This window comes from Anomaloglossus baeobatrachus, chromosome 7 (genome assembly GCF_048569485.1).
Source record: "Anomaloglossus baeobatrachus isolate aAnoBae1 chromosome 7, aAnoBae1.hap1, whole genome shotgun sequence".
NCBI classification, from domain to species: domain Eukaryota; kingdom Metazoa; phylum Chordata; class Amphibia; order Anura; family Aromobatidae; genus Anomaloglossus; species Anomaloglossus baeobatrachus.
Genome location: NC_134359.1, coordinates 44,613,736 through 44,630,407, shown reverse-complemented (window position 1 = coordinate 44,630,407; position 16,672 = coordinate 44,613,736). Strand labels below are relative to the sequence as shown.

General features: G+C 46.5%; 1 protein-coding gene across 4 annotated transcripts in view; it reads right to left on the bottom strand.

Moving 5' to 3' along the window:
* The window catches only part of TANK (TRAF family member associated NFKB activator), a 128,680-nt gene that overhangs the window by 62,583 nt on the left and 49,425 nt on the right, over positions 1 to 16,672 (bottom strand). Inside the window, exon 1 of one of the 4 annotated variants that reach the window (XM_075318830.1) lies at positions 3,374 to 3,520. The exons of the other annotated variants lie outside the window; for them this stretch is intronic. The gene's annotated coding sequence lies outside the window, so the exon portion shown is untranslated. Of the gene's footprint in view, positions 1 to 3,373; positions 3,521 to 16,672 lie in introns of those variants that run through there. 4 annotated transcript variants of the gene reach the window in all.

The window sequence follows — 16,672 nt, the reverse complement described above, 5'->3', positions numbered from 1 at the left end:
TTTCTGGACCTGACATTACCTCCTTACTAACCAAAATCCCACAAAATTTCATCCTTTTCTGCGTGATTCCTAAAGCTTAACATGGACAAAACAGAATTCATTGTCTTTCCTCTTACTCATTCAACTCCTTCACCAAGCCTAGCCATCAAAGATGATGGCTGCTCACTCTCCCCAGTCTCACAAGCTCGTTGCCTTGTAGTAACCCTCGACTCCACTTTATCCTTCAAGCCGCACATCCAAGCCCTCTTCACCTCATACTGACTACAACTCAAAAATATCTCCCCTATCCATGCCTTTATTAACCAAGAATCAGCAAAAACATAAGTGCATGCCCTCATCATCTCCCGCCTCGACTACTGCAACCTCCTGCTCTCTGGCCTCCCTTCCAACACTCTTGCACCCCTCCAATCTATCCTGAACTCTGCAGCCCACTTAATCCACCTCTCCCCTTGCTATTCCCCTACCTTGCGACTCTGCCAATCCCTTCACTGGCTTCCCTTTGCCCAAATACTCCAGTTCAAAACATTAACCATGACCTACAAAGCCATCTACAACCTGTCTCCTCCTTACATCTGTGACCTGCCTGCATGTAACCTCAGATACTCACAAGATCGCCTTCTCTACTCCTCTCTTATCTCCTCTTCCCACAATCGCATACAAGATTTCTCCCGTGCCTCCCCCATACTCTGGAACGCTCTACCTCAGCATATCAGACTCTCTCCTACCATGAAAAGCTTCAAGAGGAACCTGGAGACTCGTCTCTTTCGACAAACCTACAACCTACAATAGCCCTCAGCCCAGTAGACCACTGCGCAACCAGCTCTGTCCTCACCTATTGTACCCTCACCCATTCCCTGTAGACTGTGAGCCCTCGCGGGCAGGGTCCTCTCTCCTCCTATACCAGTCTGTCTTGTACTGTTAATGATTTTTGTACTAGTTTTTATGTATACCCTTTTTTACTTGTAAAGCGTCATGGAATTAATGGCGCTATAATAATAAATAATATTATTATTAATAATAATAATAATAATAATAAATCACCTGTAAAATTCACTTTGGTGGTCCCCATTGGTCTTTGTTTACTCAGCTACAATAATGAAGTCCCCCCCACCTACCCACATGACCGCTGCAGCCAATCACAATCCTCAGAGATCTTATGCTGCAAACTGCCAAGGACACGGGCACATGAGTAGACAGGGACATCATGCCTTCAACAAAGTAAACAAAGACCAATGGGGAACACCGGAGTGGTCTAATCAGCTGACTATAGTTACTGTAGTAATGGCATATCACTCACTTTCTCTGGCCAAAATTCCTAGGATTTTGGAAAACCCCTTTAATACCTAAAACAGTGACAAGTTTAACATATTTTGCCTTTGGATATAATCAAGAACAACAAGCAAAGATGTTAAAAATGGAGGAATTGAGACACAAAGCATATTAGAAACCTGCACAACTTTGCATTAAACAGTAATTAAAGGAGTTACGCATTTTTCTTAAAAGGGTCACTGATGGTAAGCCAATCACAGGGTGCCTAGATGTTGTAGATAATATTCACCATCTGCTTGATATTTCTTCTGCATCTGTAATAGTTTTGATAAAGAGCAGATACAGGCCCCTGTGCAGATCTCCTACTTTGCACTGACGAGGGACAATCACCCTGAAACACCGTGTCTGCAAATTGAGGTTCTGATCTGGCATAAATCCTAGGTCATATGAAAAGCTCGTTAGGCCGGGGCCACACGGGGACTAATGCAATCCTCGCATGACACTCGGATCACACAGGCAGCACAACAGGAGCCAAGTGTCATGCGAGTGTCACTGCGACTGAGGTCCGATCATGCGATCGGACCTCAGCTGCGGGGGGTGGGCCGGCACTGCGGAGGATGAGAGGGAGGAATTTATCTCCCTCTCTCCTCCGTAGTTGGCTATTGCGATTCTCGCCCTGCACTCGCGGTACAGTGCAGTGCGATCTTTCTGTCGCCCCATAGACTTGAATGGGTGCAAGAGAAAGAGTCTCGCATTATAATCGCAGCATGCTGCAATTATTTTCTCTGTCCGATTGGGGCCGAGAAAATAATCGCTCATGGATGCTGACACAAAGGCTAATATTGCTCCTTGTAGAATGTGATGTTTTATCGCATTCCACTCGGTCTGATTTTCATGCCGTGTGTCTTAGGCCTTAAAGGGTCACTTTTGACTTTTAAGATTGCTACTTCCAATAGGTGGCACTAGAGTTTGTCTTCTTCCTTCCTGAAGAGACAATTTGAATATTTCCCAGAGGAACTTTGCAGCTGTAAAGCGGGCTTTACACGCTGCAATCTCGCTAGCGAGATCGCAAGCGATCGTACCCGCCCCAGTCGGTTGTGCGACACAGGCATATCACTGCCCGTCGCGCACAACCTCGCTTACCCCCGTCACACAGACTTACCTGTCCTGTGACGTCGCTCTGGCCGGCGATCCGCCTCCTTTCTAAGGGGGTGGGTCGTGCGGCATCACAGCAACGTCACACGGCAGCCATCCAATAGAAGCAGAGAGGCGGAGATGAGCGGGGCGTACACATCCCGCCCACCTCCTTCTTTCCGCATTAGCGGTGGAGGCAGGTAAGGAGATGTTCGTCACTCCTGCAGTGTCACACATAGCGATGTGTGCTGCCGCAGGAACGAGGAACAACACCACTAATGAGAGGTAAACGATTTTTTGTTTTAGGACGACCTCTCCGCGGCAAACGATTTTTGCCGCTTTTGCGGTCGTTTTAGGTTGCACATAATTGTTAGGGGTACTTTGCATGTTGCGACATCGCTAGCATCGGCTAGCGATGCCGAGCGCGATAGTACCCGCCCCCATCGCACATTTGATATCTTGTGATAGCTGCCGTACCGAACATTATCACTACGGCAACTTCACACGCACTTACCTGCCCTACGTCACACGGCAGGCGGCCAATAGAAGCGGAGGGGCGGAGATGAGCGGGACCTAAACATCCCGCCCACCTCCTTCCTTCCGCATAGCCGGTGGAGGCAGGTAAGAGATGTTCCTCGCTCCTGCGGCTTCACACACAGCGATGTGTGCTGCCGCAGGAACGATAAATAGCTGAATCCAAGAGGAGCAGTAAACAGTAGGATAAACAAGACCTAAAATATAACGTTTATTAAATATATGTATATATATAAAAATGAGCAGAAGCTCACAGGTGAGTAAAAACAGAAACCAGCACACAGTATACAACAGTGCTATAACAGGGCATAACTAAACAAGCCCAAATCAGATCACCCTAGGTAATAGGAATACAGGATGGCAACCTAAGAACAAAATAGGGAGCCTCCTATAGATTACCCAAAAGATGATCAAAATAACACGTAGAGACACATACCTCCTTATTGCCAAATGCTAGAGGCCACAATGACGAGCAATAGTGTCCCAGAACTGCTTCTTGAGGATCAAGAAAAACGTATTTCTCATTTAATCCCCTATAGGGAACGTTCTTACCAGATCCTGAAGAGATGGCAGGGCGACTGTACCAAAATACTTAGATCTCCTAGGGGAGCTGTCAATCAGCTCTTCAGATCCCACAGGAATGCCACGGAATGAAACTCCATATATCTGTCAGAAACACTCACTCCCAACGCGTTTCTTGGGGATCAATCATCAGGGGAGTATGGGTGAAAAGCCTTGGGTACTGCCTCAAAAGTCTCCAAAAGTGCAGTAATGTCATGCCCAAGATACTAAAAAATAAGACAAAGTGTATAAAATAAGCCCAAAGCAGTGTATTATAAGGGCCTATCTATATGCCCCATATACAAGAAACTCACCGCACACAGCGTGTATCATAGTGAACCTTTTGAAAAATGCCGCGCTGGCGTCCCGGAAACATGCTCCATTTATATCCCGGCGCATGCGCAGTGGCACAATAACACTCAGTGACGTGCATACCGAAACCGGAAGTGCACGTCATCGGGCGCCGTATCTCACAAAAAGAACGTAGCCCAATCCAGTGACATCATATCCTGGACAACCGCTCGCGCTGAAGGGATAGGGCGCGTTGCCATCGCAACCAAAATGCGACCTCACAGATCCAGAGCGGCGGTTCACAATATTTTACACATGCTGGCGATAAAACGCCGCATGGTAGGCATAAAGGCCACACATGGCAGTGTATCAAAATTGAAATTGACACTAATATCCACATAGCAGGTAGGAGAGATATATTTTGTAATATGAATAATGAAAAGTAATTAAAAACAGAGGATCAAAACAAAAAATGTCCCAAATGGGTCACACAGAGAGCCATATAGCCTAAAGCAGTGAATACCACTATAGGTCAATCAGAGGAAAAAATCTTTTATAAGACAGCCTGGAATAATCAATTGAAATCCCAAAGAGTTGGCCCACGGGTTACACCTCGTTATACCCAGGCCATCACGATCAAAGGGTAGAATAAACCCTGCCTATGTAGAATGAGGGCTGGCCAGCGACCACGCAGGAGACAAAAGGGGCAACAGACGCAGCATGAAACCACAAAAACAGATAGAGGAAACTAAGGTGCCCGCTAGCAAACCCCTACGGTAGATCCTCTCCCTACCTATCATGTGGGGGTCGGCACCCTATAAGAGCCCGCAAGTATGGTGCCCCCACTCGGCCGTCGTCTCGCCCTCCTATACTTACCCTATAGGCTAAAGTGCTCCTACAGGAAGGGTGTAAAGGACAGTGACTCATTCAGACCTACTGGTGCCATCGTGTCAAGATTGTAAATCCAATAGCACTCTTTCTGGAGTATCTTCTTGTCCCAGTTTCCACCCCTGGGCGGGGGATGAATGAGGTCAATCCCCATGATTCTCAAACTTCTCAGGTCACCATTATGGAAGTTGTTAATATGTCGGGCGACCGGGGTGTCATTCTTTTTGAGGATGTCGTTCTTGTGTTCCCCCACTCTTCGTCGCAGCTCCCTGATAGTCTTCCCAATATAGAGTTTTCCACATACACATTTCATCCTATAAATGACCCCCTTTGACTTACAGGTGATCATTGATCTTATGGGAAAACTGCTACTGTTCTTTTGGTCCGAAAACTCCTTGCCCTCCTCAATGAACCTGCAATTCACACAGTCGTGGCATTTGAAACAGCCCCTAATTGCACCCCTCGCCGTCGCCGGCCCACCCTCGCTGAAGTGGCTATGCACCAGTCTGTCACCCAGGGATCTTGCCTTCCTATAGGTGACAGACGGCTGCACTAGCAAATGTTTGTCAATCAAGGGGTCCATCTGCAAAACATGCCAATGCTTTGAGAGGATTCCCCTGAGGCTTCCCGATCCATTATTATAGGTCGTGATGAACCTCAGGACGTCCTCAGGCTCTTTTTTCCTCTCATTTGGGTTCAACAGCTTAGTACGATCCATATTGCGTACAGAAGTATATGCTTTATGGATAATGCCCTCAGGATAGCCTCTATCCCTTAAACGTCCCATTAGGTCATGGGCCTGTTCCTTGAAGCCTGCTTCCTCAGAGCAGTTACGCCTCATTCTTACAAATTGCCCTTTCGGGATTCCTCTCTTCAGTGGGACAGGGTGGGCACTTTCCCACCTAAGTAAAGAATTAGAGGACGTCGCCTTCCTAAATGTGGTAGTCAAGAGGCGGCCATCTGTCCCTCTTTCCACCAACACATCAAGGAAGGCCAGGCTGTTTATACCCACCTCGCTGGTAAATCTTAGGCCAATGGTATTATCATTGAGTTTGGCAATAAAATGGTGGAAACCCTCAGTCTGGCCCTTCCAGACCACGAAGACGTCGTCAATGTATCTTAGCCACAAGACGACGTCCTCGGTGTCCAGAAGGCCACCAAACACGACCGTTTCCTCCCACCAGCCCAGGAGGAGGTTGGCGTACGATGGGGCACAGCAACTCCCCATCGCAGTCCCCCTGAGCTGGTGAAAGAACCTCCCTCCAAATGTAAAGATGTTCCTAGTGAGACAAAACTCCAAAGCTTTTATAACGAAGTCATTATGCTGGTGGAATTGACTACCTCTCGATCCCAGAAAATACCTGACTGCCTCTACTCCCGCCGTATGTGGGATCGATGAATACAAAGCTTCCACGTCAATGGAGCAAAGTAACATCCCTTCCTCAAGGAAGATGTCTTCTATCCTGCGTAAAAAGTCAGTTGTATCCCTGAGGTAGGAATTCAGCGATAACACAAAGGGGCGCAAGATTTTGTCGACATACACACTGAGTTTCTCCGTTAGGCCACCTATGCCCGAGACAATGGGGCGACCTTTCAAGGGACTCAGGCCCTTATGTATTTTGGGCAGAATATAGAAGGTCGCCACCACTGGAAAGACAGGCAAGAGATACTCAAACTCATTCTTATCAATTAAAGTGGACCCCAATGCCTCCTCCAAAAGGATCTTTAACTCCTCCCTATATCCCTGAAGTGGGTTGGAGTCCAGCATAGCATAGCAGGATTCATCCCTAAGGATATTCAAACAAATATCCCTATAGTCACTGGAGTCCAGTATCACCACATTCCCCCCTTTGTCAGAGGGTTTTATGGTGATACTGGAATCATTCTCCAGACTTTTTAGGCTGAATATTTCTGCCTTGGTCAGATTATAGTGACCCCTATGTCTCCCCCTGTTGTCTCTAATGTCTTCAGTGACCAGATTGACGAATATATCAATTGCGTCAATCTCGGTCATGACTGGGGGCATCTTCATGCTCTTGTTCTTCAGACCCGTGAAGGGGCCTTCGCCCAGATCATTCGGGTTGGTATCTCCAAGGTGGAAAAGCAGTTTTACATCCTGGAGAAGCTCCTCTGGAATCCCAAGCTCAGCTGATGTTTTCTCTGTTTGTCTACCAAAAAACTTCTTCCATTTGAGGCGTCTTGCAAAAAGGTGCAAATCCTTAATTGCCTCAAATTCATCAAAGTCAGTTGTCGGCACAAAAGACAAGCCCTTGTTCAAAATGGATAAATCCATCTCAGTGAGGGATCTTGAAGACAAGTTTATCACCTGAGGAGCCCCGCCTACACCTGCGGGTTGAGCTGTCCCTTGCTCCTCAGGTGATATTGGTTGTCTAAAAAACCCCCCCTGTTGCAAAAATTATGTGAAGCTCCTCTGTAGTTTGACCTTCCCCTTCCTCTTTCTTTTTTATATTGTTGTGGGGGTCTAAAAGAATTGTTCCTAGTATCTGAGTCAGAAAACTCTGCATCCGTTGAGGAGATATCAGTCTCACTATGTCTGGTATTACGATTATTAGGAGGAAAATAAACCCTATTCTCTTTAAAGTCTTGGAGGTCCCTTATGTAAAATTTATGTTTCTTTTCTTTTAGTTTGTATTGGAACTTCTCAATTACTCCCTGCAAAACTAGCTCTTTGTTTGCAAACTCAACCTCGTTTGTGAACTTACGGGTGATATCAATATGTTCCTTAAGAGAATCCTCCAAGCTAGTGAGATTCTTTTTTTCTTCCTCCAATAACAGTCTCATGAGCCTAAGGGAGCTTTCAGTCGCCTCCTTTTCCCACAGGCTCATGAAATCCGTATTTTTATGTCGGAATCCAGGCTGCAGTGTAATCCTCAAATGCCGTGGGACTATCCTGTCCTTTAAATAGCTCTCCAAAGACTGGACCTCCCACCACGATGTTATACGTTCCTTATAAACCCTGGTGAGGTCCTTGAATGCCCCACTCAGGGTGGGTGTATATCTCTTTAATACAAGGTTTTTTTCGGAAAATACATCTCTAGCCTCCGTGGCCCATTGTCTAGTGTCTAAATCAGTGGAAAGGAAACCTGCCATTAAGCGAAGGTATTAAATACAAAAATAGCAAAGAGCCCTGGGGATCCACAGTAGCAATAGTATAAATAGCTGAATCCAAGAGGAGCAGTAAACAGTAGGATAAACAAGACCTAAAATATAACGTTTATTAAATATATGTATATATAAAAATGAGCAGAAGCTCACAGGTGAGTAAAAACAGAAACCAGCACACAGTATACAACGGTGCTATAACAGGGCATAACTAAACAAGCCCAAATCAGATCACCCTAGGTAATAGGAATACAGGATGGCAACCTAAGAACAAAATAGGGAGCCTCCTATAGATTACCCAAAAGATGATCAAAATAACACGTAGAGACACATACCTCCTTATTGCCAAATGCTAGAGGCCACAATGACGAGCAATAGTGTCCCAGAACTGCTTCTTGAGGATCAAGAAAAACGTATTTCTCATTTAATCCCCTATAGGGAACGTTCTTACCAGATCCTGAAGAGATGGCAGGGCGACTGTACCAAAATACTTAGATCTCCTAGGGGAGCTGTCAGTCAGCTCTTCAGATCCCACAGGAATGCCACGGAATGAAACTCCATATATCTGTCAGAAACACTCACTCCCAACGCGTTTCTTGGGGATCAATCATCAGGGGAGTATGGGTGAAAAGCCTTGGGTACTGCCTCAAAAGTCTCCAAAAGTGCAGTAATGTCATGCCCAAGATACTAAAAAATAAGACAAAGTGTATAAAATAAGCCCAAAGCAGTGTATTATAAGGGCCTATCTATATGCCCCATATACAAGAAACTCACCGCACACAGCGTGTATCATAGTGAACCTTTTGAAAAATGCCGCGCTGGCGTCCCGGAAACATGCTCCATTTATATCCCGGCGCATGTGCAATGGCACAATAACACTCAGTGACGTGCATACCGAAACCGGAAGTGCACGTCATCGGGCGCCGTATCTCACAAAAAGAACGTAGCCCAATCCAGTGACATCATATCCTGGACAGGCCATCTACCCTTTGATCGTGATGGCCTGGGTATAACGAGGTGTAACCCGTGGGCCAACTCTTTGGGATTTCAATTGATTATTCCAGGCTGTCTTATAAAAGATTTTTTCCTCTGATTGACCTATAGTGGTATTCACTGCTTTAGGCTATATGGCTCTCTGTGTGACCCATTTGGGACATTTTTTGTTTTGATCCTCTGTTTTTAATTACTTTTCATTATTCATATTACAAAATATATCTTTCCTACCTGCTATGTGGATATTAGTGTCAATTTCAATTTTGATACACTGCCATGTGTGGCCTTTATGCCTACCATGCGGCGTTTTATCGCCAGCATGTGTAAAATATTGTGAACCGCCGCTCTGGATCTGTGAGGTCGCATTTTGGTTGCGATGGCAACGCGCCCTATCCCTTCAGCGCGAGCGGTTGTCCAGGATATGATGTCACTGGATTGGGCTACGTTCTTTTTGTGAGATACGGCGCCCGATGACGTGCACTTCCGGTTTCGGTATGCACGTCACTGAGTGTTATTGTGCCACTGCGCATGCGCCGGGATATAAATGGAGCATGTTTCCGGGACGCCAGCGCGGCATTTTTCAAAAGGTTCACTATGATACACGCTGTGTGCGGTGAGTTTCTTGTATATGGGGCATATAGATAGGCCCTTATAATACACTGCTTTGGGCTTATTTTATACACTTTGTCTTATTTTTTAGTATCTTGGGCATGACATTACTGCACTTTTGGAGACTTTTGAGGCAGTACCCAAGGCTTTTCACCCATACTCCCCTGATGATTGATCCCCAAGAAACGCGTTGGGAGTGAGTGTTTCTGACAGATATATGGAGTTTCATTCCGTGGCATTCCTGTGGGATCTGAAGAGCTGACTGACAGCTCCCCTAGGAGATCTAAGTATTTTGGTACAGTCGCCCTGCCATCTCTTCAGGATCTGGTAAGAACGTTCCCTATAGGGGATTAAATGAGAAATACGTTTTTCTTGATCCTCAAGAAGCAGTTCTGGGACACTATTGCTCGTCATTGTGGCCTCTAGCATTTGGCAATAAGGAGGTATGTGTCTCTACGTGTTATTTTGATCATCTTTTGGGTAATCTATAGGAGGCTCCCTATTTTGTTCTTAGGTTGCCATCCTGTATTCCTATTACCTAGGGTGATCTGATTTGGGCTTGTTTAGTTATGCCCTGTTATAGCACTGTTGTATACTGTGTGCTGGTTTCTGTTTTTACTCACCTGTGAGCTTCTGCTCATTTTTATATATACATATATTTAATAAACGTTATATTTTAGGTCTTGTTTATCCTACTGTTTACTGCTCCTCTTGGATTCAGCTATTTATACTATTGCTACTGTGGATCCCCAGGGCTCTTTGCTATTTTTGCCGCAGGAACGAGAAACAACATCGTATCTCCTATTAGTGCGACATTATGAAAATGACCGACGCTACACAGATCACCGATTTTCGACGCTTTTGCGATCGTTTATCGGCGCAACTAGGCTTTACACGTTGCGACGTCAGTACCGGCGCCGGATGTGCGTCACTTTCGATTTGACCCTCACGATATCGCAGTAGCGATGTCGCAACATGCAAAGTACCCTTTACACACTACGATATCGTTAATGACGCCGGATGTGCGTCACAAACAACGTGACCCCGATGATAATTCATTAACGATATCGTAGCGTGTAAAGCCCACTTTAGTCTCCTCACTGGCAGCCAGATTGGTTTGTCAGTCTCTGCAAGGAGAAAAGTTTTCCCCTGAGGCCCTTGTGCATGGACAGTATATGGTTAATGGGCCCTTTGCAGTCCAATAGCTCCTCATAATGCACAATTCCACCTGCTTTGGAGGTAGACGTGGCCCCCCTACCCTCCTGGGACCTTGTGCAGCTGCACCATTGGTGTGTCCACCCTTTGATTTCACCCAGTGCAATGCTGGGAGGCTCGGCAATCAGTCTAATATCACCTAGCCGGTGTTAATTAGTAATTTTGGTAAAACTCCTTACAGGTTATTTCCCAAATGTAAACCATCTGTGGCACTGCACAAAGCCTATTAGTCTAGAGGGGAATGTACAACTGCCATACATACTGTGATAATAATTGTGCTGTTCCTACCTGTTTTATTTACAGCTGTTAACTTATGTTATATCCAGTGTTATCCATGTCTTATGTTATTTATGTTTGATGCTTGTCCTTTGCTGCCACCAACTGGGTCAGGCCCTTCTGTTCCCGTGGTTCTTTTTAGTCCAGCCTATTGGAGTGTTTTCACCCCTATATGTGACCTCACATCCTGGCATCCATTTTATTTTTAGTCAGTGCATGTGTGAGGATCACATAATCTCCATTGGGCTTCTGAAAGGCAAAGTTTTTGACCAGTAGCGGCTCTAGGGGCAATCATCACAAGACTACCTCAGTAACAGCCGCTTGGACCACTGTACTGCTGCATGTTTTCGTTAATGGAGGAAAATAAACCACCGTTGTTCATCTCATCGTGTGTACAATTGAATCCATCCACCCTGGAGCGCTCTAGTTCTGTCTGCCTCACCTAGTGGAAACGAAGGTAAGACTCCTCATACCACTGCCCAACTACCTGCCTTCAATCGCCTTTAACCCTTTCACGACCGGCCGATTTTTCGCTTTCCGTTTTTTTTTTTCGCCATTCTTTTTCTGAGAGACGTAACTTTTTTATTTTTCAGTCAATATGGTCATGTGAGGGCTCATTTTTTGCGGAACGAGCTGTACTTTTAAATGAAACCATCAGTTTTACCATATTGTGTACTAGAAAATGGCAAAAAAATTCCAAATGCTGAAAAATTGCAAAAAAAGTGCGATAGCACTATGGTTTTTGAGATATTTTATTCACTGTGTTCACTATATGGTAAAACTGATGTGTGGGTGTGATGCCTCAGGTCAGTGCGAGTTCGTAGACACCAAACATGTATAGGTTTACTTTTATATAAGGGGTTAAAAAAAAATCGGAAGTTTGTCCGAAAAAAGTGGCGCACGTTTTACGCCATATTCCGTGACCCGTAGCGTTCTCATTTTTCGGGATCTTAGGCTCAATGACGGCTTATTTTTTGCGTCTCGAGCTGACGTTTTTAACGGTACCATTTTTGCGCAGATGCTACGTTTTGATCGCCTCTTATTGCATTTTGCGCAAAAGTTGTGGCGACAAAAAAACGTCAGTTTGGCGTTTGGAATTTTTTTGCCGCTACGCCGTTTACTGATCAGATTAATTGATTTTATATTTTGATAGATCGGGCGTTTTTGAACGCGGCGATACCAAATGTGTGTATATTTTTTATTTTTTTAACCCTTTAATTTTCAATGGGGCGAATGGGGGGTGATTTGAACTTTTAGGTTTTTTTGTTTTTTTTTAATTTTTTAAAACTTATTTTTTTACTTTTTTTTTTTATTTTACTAGTCCCCCTAGGGGGCTATTGCGATCAGCATTCCGATCGCTCTGCAGTATCTGCTGATCACAGCTGGAAGGCTGTAAACAGCAGATACGCTGTCTTTCTCTTTTGCTGTGCCCCGGGCACAGCGAAAGTGAAACCAATTCATGTGTAGTACAGGAGTCATCACATGACCCTGTACTACCATGACAACTATCGGGAGTCACGTGATCGCGTCACGTGACTTCCGGTTTCGGCGGTAAGTAAAAACTTTACCGCGATTGCGCTTATAATGGCGCTGTCATGTATTGACAGCGCCATATAAGGGGTTAATCGGCACGAGCAGATAACGATTCTGCTCGTGCCTAGCAGGCACACATCTCAGCTGTGAAAATCAGCTGAGATGTGTGCCGATCGCGGCATGCTGCCGCCGGAGGACCGCGGGCAGTAAGATTATGTCATTTAGGACGTAATTTTACGGCCCGCGGTCGTTAAGGGGTTAATTGGGGACAGAACAATAATAGGGTTTCATCTTTGTGCTCTTATTCACTTGAAGGATTTACATTGATCCCATTAGCAGAAAGAGGAAAACATTAAGGTCAAAGACAAAGCAGAATTTTGTTTCATATACTAAAGCCACATTCCCATGTGAAGCTGTGCCGCCCAGGGAAGGGGGTGCTCGGTCCCAGGCGGTTGCAAACGGGAATGTCACTCTGGTGGCCGTTACCCGGTTCCGTGCCCTGGGGACGCTTAATAAAAGGGGGTAATTACAGGGGATAATAAAGTTAATGTTTGTGACGCCACCTGCGGGTTGCGGTTAAGAATGGAGAACCGCCGCTGCTCAATGTGGGTACTCCCAGGGATGGTGGTAGTGGCAGCTATAGTGGTAGGCCCTCCGCAGGTAGGGCTGTGCCTGGGAGATGTATGGTGTATAATGATGGAGACCACACCAGGTTTACTTTAACAGTCTCTACTCACATGGACCCTCAGCTTGCTGGTTCCAGTCCCAGGAGTATCATTATGTAGTGACCCAGGTTGCTCTGTCCCTGGCACTCTCTGTAGATTGAGTCCCCATAGCGTGGAGTGTTTGGGAACCCCGACTGTCCCTTTTGTGATACAGTATCCTTCTCCGTACGGAGGGCAGTGTGGACCCTGCGGGGAGGTAAGTGTCCGAACCCCGATCCTAGTTTACTGCTGATGCTCCCGGATTATTTGGTTCGGTGAAGTCCGTGATTGTGTCCTCACTGGGCAGGTATTTATCAAACCGTTTGAAACTTGACATTTGACCTAGGGCCCTGTGCCCCGTGCGTGCTCCGGTCCCAGCGATATCTCAGTACCCGTCCTGGTGACCTCTCTCCTGTGCCCCCGAGGTAACCATTGCACGGACCCAGCTCAGGCACGTCCGCACACCTCTCCTGTGTGCTCCCGACTCCTCTGACTGCCACTGACTGACCCCTCCCACCAGGTTGGCTATACCCAGGGACTCGTTCCCATTGCGACCATCCCCTTATATGGTTAACCCTTTATGCTCAGTGTTTAGAGGAGAACTAGGATATAGATGTGTGTTGGTGGAAAAGGCACTGGTACCCCAGGTCCCAGGGGGTAGCTTCTGCATCCCCTAGAGGATGCAGTTCCTTGTAGTGCCCTGAGGTTCTCAGGGGCGCTACAAAACAACACAGCTTTTTTCTGCTGCGTTTTTGTCTGCACCAAAATACACAAAAAGCAATTTGCTCTGATTTTTGCTGGGCTGCTTCAATACGTTCTCAGTGCAAATTTAATGCAGTATAATTTAGACGATGGGGACTACATACAACTCACACAGTTTGCACAGCTACATCTCAGTATAATGCAGGTAAATGGAGCTGTATTGCAGGTTGCAAAAACTCATATCAGTTGACATTTTTGGAGTCTGGGTACCCTGCAGACGGCCAAGTGACCCCTCCTACCTGAATTATGCTGCAAAGATGCAGCGCCATACAGAGATCTCTGGCTGTCTGACCTTTATTGTGGCCGCAGTCACTGTGTAGCCCCAGCCTTAATGGGTTATTTAGTGCAGAAACACTGGAGTTGTGCTTTTATGTGCAGGCACCTCATATCAGACAACAGGCAAAAAAATATCTAAAAAATGCACAGTTCAGTTTTTAAAGAGAACCTGTTACCTTAGAAAATGCTACTTACCTGAAGATATAAGGTCAATCTGAAGGGAGATATCTTTGCAATCAATGCTGCAACGGCCGCTTCACTGAAAGTGCAGTTACTGGGACTTATCACTTCCTAGAAGCCAGCCCGTAGCTGTCTGCTTTATCTGCACTGGTTATCAAAATACAATGGACCCTACGTCATATTTCCACATATTTATTTATTTTTACACTCCACAACCAATCACAGATGCCAGTACGCCAAGCAGTCTGACTGCAACCAATTACAGACATTGTCACAGAGGGTGGGCAGGTGAAGCAGTGAATATTCATGAGAACTAATGAGCGGACCTGGAATTAGTGTGACAGCCACGTATCAGACTCGGTAAGTGTAATTGCCCTGCTTTAATCCCCATTTTGTTTCTTTTTGCAGCCCCCAGCCCTTACTAGCACCATTTTACAATGCACAAGTTTGGGTCCTCATAGACTTATATGGGGTTCGGCATCCTGGCTTACGTTAAGGTCAGTGCCGAAACTATAAACTTTGGGGCCCCGGGGCAAAACTTCATAGTGGGGCCCCTCAACATTTCAATTACTAGAGGTTGTGCGGAACGTGGTGAAGCCTGTTGTATACAACACACAGGCTACACCACGTTCTGCAAGACCTTTAATAGATTTTGTTTATGATGCAAGTTTTAGAAGTTCAATATTCAGTGAATATGTTTGGAAAATTTATAAGGTGAATAATTCCAAATATTGCACAATTTTCAAATAACTATATGTTTATTAAATATTAAGTATTTTTAAACAGTATATATTTAAACTTTGTTCACTTAAACATAACATTACTTAAACATTACCACGTTGTTGAGTTTTAAACAGTTTTAAACAGCTACTTAAACATTTGTTTCCTAACTTTCAGAGAAGCGAATTCATCAATTACTTTGTAAAAGGCGCCACGACCACCTACTGGCAAAGAGACAGTGCGGCTGCCCAGGATATGTGCACTGTGTCCAGCCGCTCTCTCCAGGAGGAGAGAGACTGGAGCTGACATTTCTGCCTCCCCCAGCAGGTGCCAGACATCAAATACAACCCCCGACCACATGTACAGCTGCAGTCACTATTGCTCCCTCCCGGTTGTGAGGAGAGTGGGGGTTGTACACAGCTCTGATTATTGAAAACAAGAGGCAGATGACTGAGAAGATAGATACTGCATGACCCGGAGCCGGGAGGAATGTGTGATTATGGAGACTCCACCCCACCCTCCCCCTCGCAGCAGTATAGACCTGCAGACTGGAGAAGGGCAGGGAGGAATGTGCGATTATGGAGACTCCACCCCTCCCTCCCCCTCGCAGCAGTATAGACCTGCAGACTGGAGAAGGGCAGGGAGGAATGTGTGATTATGGAGACTCCTCCCCTCCCTCCCCCTCGCAGTAGTATAGACCTGCAGACTGGAGAAGGGCAGGGAGGAATGTGCGATTATGGAGACTCCACCCCTCCCTCCCCCTCGCAGCAGTATAGACCTGCAGACTGGAGAGGGGCAGGGAGGAATGTGCGATTATGGAGACTCCACCCCTCCCTCCCCCTCGCAGCAGTATAGACCTGCAGACTGGAGAGGGGCAGGGAGGAATGTGTGATTCTGGAGACTACCCCCTCCTCCCCTCCCTCCCCCTCGCAGCAGTATAGACCTGCAGACTGGAGAGGGGCAGGGAGGAATGTGTGATTCTGGAGACTACCCCCTCCTCCCCTCCCTCCCCCTCGCAGCAGTATAGACCTGCAGACTGGAGAGGGGCAGGGAGGAATGTGTGATTATGGAGACTTCCCCTTCATCCCTTCCCTCCCCCTCGCAGCAGTATAGACCTGCAGACTGGACAGGGGCAGGGAGGAATGTGCGATTATGGAGACTTCCGCCTTCTCCCTTCCCTCCCCCTCGCAGCAGTATAGACCTGCAGACTGGAGAGGGGCAGGGAGGAATGTGCGATTATGGAGACTTCCCCTTCATCCCTTCCCTCCCCCTCGCAGCAGTATAGACCTGCAGACTGGAGAGGGGCAGGGAGGAATGTGTGATTATGGAGACTTCCCCTTCATCCCTTCCCTCCCCCTCGCAGCAGTATAGACCTGCAGACTGGAGAGGGGCAGGGAGGAATGTGCGATTATGGAGACTTCCCCTTCATCCCCTCGCTCCCCCTCGCAGCAGTATAGACCTGCAGACTGGAGAGGGGCAGGGAGGAATGTGTGATTCTGGAGACTTCCCCTTCATCCCCTCCCTCCCTCTCGCAGCAGTATAGACCTGCAGATTGGAGAGGGGTAGGGCCTCTCACAGTTTGTCACAGATATTTGTGTCTGCTA